Genomic DNA, 4486 nt, shown 5'->3' on the forward strand with positions numbered 1-4486 from the left:
TGGTGATCTTATAAGTCTCTCAACTTCGGCTACATTCACACAGTTGACGATTTCGTCCACATTCAGCAGCTGCAGCTCTCAGTGTGGATTATGTGTTTAACTTCATATTTTTATGAAATTATAATTTGCTACTTGTTTTTATAATATGTCTCCCTGCTGTCAGTCATCTTGTCCATGTCTGTGATTGGTCAGTTACTACAAACTCTTCCTCTTTTATGTGATCGTGCTCCTGGGGCAGGTTGAGCTTCCTGAGCTGCAACAAGAAGTACATCCATTGCTGGGCCTTCTTGATGATGGAGTTGATGTTGGACTCTTCAGGTTCTGGGAGATTGTGGATCCCAGAAACCTCACGGTTTACACAGCAGACACGGTGTTGTTGAGGATGGTGATGGGGGGCAGTGTTGGGGGGCGCCACCTGAAGTCCACTGTCATCTCCACAGTATTGAGCGGGTTCAGCTCCAGGTGGTTCTGATTGCACCAGAGAACCAGCTGTTCAACCTCCCGTCTGTATGCAGACTCATCACCGTCCCTGATGAGGCCGATGACCGTTGTGTCGTCTGCAAAATTCAGGAGTTTGACAGATGAGTCTCCTGTGGTGCAGTCGTTAGTCATCATCTATAAAAAGTTTTCGATGCGTACCGAATTACAGATGACGACGGCACCTCGAACGGGGAAAACCTTGTAGTTATTTGCTGCTTTGTCCTCAACCCAAACATGACAGCGTTCAAATGTTTGTCCACTCATCGGATCCGTCTGTCACCAGGTTTGAGTGCTTCATATGAAAAAAGAGAAATGCATGAGAAAAAAGTATACTTTTTAGAATATGACATTAAAAAAAGTAAAATCTAAAAAGTGGAACTGGATATTGTACCTCTATTTCGTCCCATTCGTTGTCTCAACCGATCTATTTGTCTGCAGGTAATAAGGACCACGTAGACTTCTTCCAATGTTTACAATTTTGCAGACATTTTTTAAATGGTTTGAGAAAAAAAGAAAAACATAAATTTGAAAGCTCAATGATGAAGGTGCTTGCCAATGAGTTTTATTCCAGATAAATAATGTTGATCTACATACAGTATACTGTAAATGTTTCATATAACTTTAGCAGCCGCTCCCAAACCAACGGGTGACGTCACTGTTGGTGGCAACTTGTTTACAACACTCGAGATCCTTTACAGCAGGGGTGGGCAATTCATTTCCCCTAAGGGGTCTCATGAGACCCTGGGACTGTTGTGAAGGGCCGGACCATTGGCTGAACTCAATTCTGCTCAATATTAATTTGATCTCTTTATAAAAAAACATGAAATTGTATGTTTTTAAATTAGCTGCTACTGGTAAGAGTAGATGTTACATTTAGGTTATGAAAACGTGGTGCAGGCATCTTTAAAACGCCAACATTATTTAATCAACATTTAATCAACATTCACAAAAACAATTTTGTGTCAGGAGTTCAGTTTTTTCCTCCGTTTTGCCCCCGATCACCTCTCCTCCTGTGTCCCCTGTCTTTGTCTGTGGCCACGCCCCTCACCTCCCGTGGCCACGCCCCTCACAGGTCCCAGCAGCTGCAGCCACTCACCCCGGATCACCACCTGCAGGTGTGCTGCATCTCCCTGATCACCTCCCCGGACTATATGTACCCTGCCCCTGCACTCCTCTGGTGGTCGGTTCATTCTGTTATGAGGTGGATGTTCTTCCAGGACCCAAATGCAAGCTCACAGACTCGAGGTTTCCAGTTCCAAAAATACAGTCTTTATTGTAACAAAAACAAACAAAAAGCAACAAACAAAAGGTGGCACCTATCGTGTCCACTTACGTCCAGTCGGGAGGGCAACTCGACCGACAGCTCCAGGGGGACACGGGTCCCGGCAGACCGGCAGACCAGCGGAAGGGACGGCATCAACAATCCTCCGAGCCGGGAGGGCAACTCCACCGACTGGTGATTTTGACGGGGATATCCGCAGGAGACACAGAGGCCGGAGGAACGGGAACAGGACTGACGGAGAGCTGACGGAAGACGGACGGAGAGCAGACAGAGGACGGACGGGTGGCTAACAAACATGCACCGACAACCAGAGTTGTGCAGGGACAGGTTACATATAGTCCGGGGAGGTGATCAGGGAGATGCAGCACACCTGCAGGTGGTGATCCGGGGTGAGTGGCTGCATCTGCTGGGACTGGTGAGGGGCGTGGCCATGGGAAGTGAGGGGCGTGGCCACAGACAAAGACAGGGGACACAGGAGGAGAGGTGATCGGGGGCAAAACGGAGGAAAAAACTGAACTCCTGACAGTAGTCCTCTGTCTGCTCTCCGTCCGTCTTCCGTTGCCTACCCGTCAACCCGTCCAGTAAGTCCGTTCCGTCTCCCGTTGTTGAGATTCCGATTCTGACCGGTTTCCTGTTTCCTGCCGTTCAGTGTTGGGCCACGGGCATCCACCTGAACGAAGAAGATTCCAGATCGTTCCTCGGAGATCATCTGCTGCAATCTTGGCAATCCTGTGTCGAGCTACGAGTGTCACACAGTCGACCCTGCCGGTTCCGTCCAGTGTCGAGCCACGGGCATCACCTGCACGAAGAGACCCTCCAGTGAGTTCCTCGGAGATCCGCTGTCGAGGTTTGGGGCGATCCTGTGTCGAGTCGCGGACGTCACACAGTCGATCCAGCCAATCAGCTCGCTGAGGAGAGATCTGGGGATTCCCCCAGCGGAGCATCGCCGTTCGTCTACGTCACCCGGCCACGTGTCAAGGAGAACCCCGGGATTCCCTCGGGTGGCGCAGCGCAGATTGACACAGACTCTTGGCGTGCATTTCCTGTTTGCTCTCGCTGCCCGGGAAATAAAGACCTGATTCTTAAGAGATTTTGCCGTGTGTCTGCATTTGGGTTCGTTTATCCCCTCACCTCATAACATTTTGAAAATGAACATGTGTTTGCAGTATTTCAAAGACCAGCATTAAATTTACTTTACACAAAAAAAGTAACAAGTGCTATTGCTATTTTCTTTGTAGTCCAATTACCTCATTTGCTGTTTTTCTTTTTTCTTGTTCAGTGAGAGAAATCAAGTCTGTGTTGGGCTCGAACAAGTGCACTGAAGTCAGGTTGAATGTCTGAGGTGGATATGTGAAGGACAGCTGACAGGTGATCGTCAGTGAGAGAGGATCTGTATCTGTATTTGTTCAACTTCATCACTGATAATGTTTGTTCGCATATGTAGGTAGATCCAAAGAGAACCAACATCTTCTAAGTATACCTCCTCGTGTGGAAAGTTCTCTTTGAGAAAAGAATAAAAATCTAGCAGTGATACTGACTTAAAGCGCTCTGCCAGTAGTGTATCAGACTGCAGGTCAATGAGTTGGAGCTGAACATCACTGGATGAATTATCCACACTGCAAGTAAAGGGAGAAGAAATCATGTGCATTTCACTTTCAACTGTTTTGAAGTCTTCAAAGCGCCTTGAAAACTCACCATGCAGTTCCCCTAACATGGATGAATACCTGCAGAGGTGATGGTGTGGCTTCTCTGAGTGTTGGCATGTGAGTGAGAATGTTGCCCTCCAGTTGGCTTGAAAGAAACTGCAACTTTCTAATGAAAGGCTTCACCAGACTGTACATTTCATGTGCCAAGAGGCCCTTGCCTTGCAGTTTGGTATTTAGTTCATTCATTAGTGCAGTCACATCAACAGCAAAAGCAAGATCGGTCATCCAGTCTGCACCAGAGAGCTCTGGGATGTTTTGCCTTTCTTCTCACAAAACTCTTGAATCTCAGCTCTCAGGTCCCAGACTCTTTGAAGCACTTTGCCCAGGCTGAGCCATCTGACAGCTGTGTGGTAGCCTATGTCACCATGTTCAGTCTCATGCTCCTCCAAAAGTGCAACAAACTGTCTGTGATTCAATGCTCTTGCCCTGATGAAGTTAACTGTTTTAGATACAACCTCAGTAACATGGTTCATGTTTAGCACATACTTACAGAACACCTCCTGATGTATAATACAATGCAAAACTACTAATTTCTGCTCAGGGTCATATTTGGACAACCATCGGTTGTAACACCTGCCAGTTTGTCCCATTTCAGTCCCAGCATGCATTTACCTCCGTGAACAAATCAGTCCCCGTCGTCGTCCCTTTCATTGACCGCATTGCTGCCAGCTCCTCCGTAACCTCAGAGTCTTTCGTTATCCAACATACAAAGATGAGTAACTGGGCTGTATCGCGGACATCACAGCTCTCGTCCAGCGCTAAGGAGAAAAAGTCAAAATGGTCCGCTTTGTTTTGCAGCCGGATCTCCGGATTTCCCGCGATGTCTTTGACCCTTCTCGTTACGCTTCGCCCGGAGAGAGGCACGTTCTCCAATGCTTCTTTTTTCTCAGGGCATATGCAGAGTCCACCAAACACTCTTTGATGAACTCCCCATCAGAGAATGACTTTGTGTTTTTAGTGATTTTGTGGGCTATCACAAAGCTGGTTTTGACTGCTCCGTCCCTGGATGTGTGAAGCT

The 4486-nt window shown here is 47.5% G+C and overlaps 1 pseudogene; it reads right to left on the reverse strand.

The window, feature by feature from the left end:
• Nucleotides 1–354: 354 nt before the first annotated feature.
• On the reverse strand, nt 355–4058 carry LOC138199581 (general transcription factor II-I repeat domain-containing protein 2A-like; annotated as a pseudogene).
• Between the last annotated feature and the right edge of the window lie 428 nt (nt 4059–4486).

This window comes from Embiotoca jacksoni, unplaced genomic scaffold (assembly GCF_022577435.1).
Source record: "Embiotoca jacksoni isolate LCO1_2020_lvr unplaced genomic scaffold, fEmbJac1.0.p SCAF_17, whole genome shotgun sequence".
Taxonomy (NCBI): domain Eukaryota; kingdom Metazoa; phylum Chordata; class Actinopteri; family Embiotocidae; genus Embiotoca; species Embiotoca jacksoni.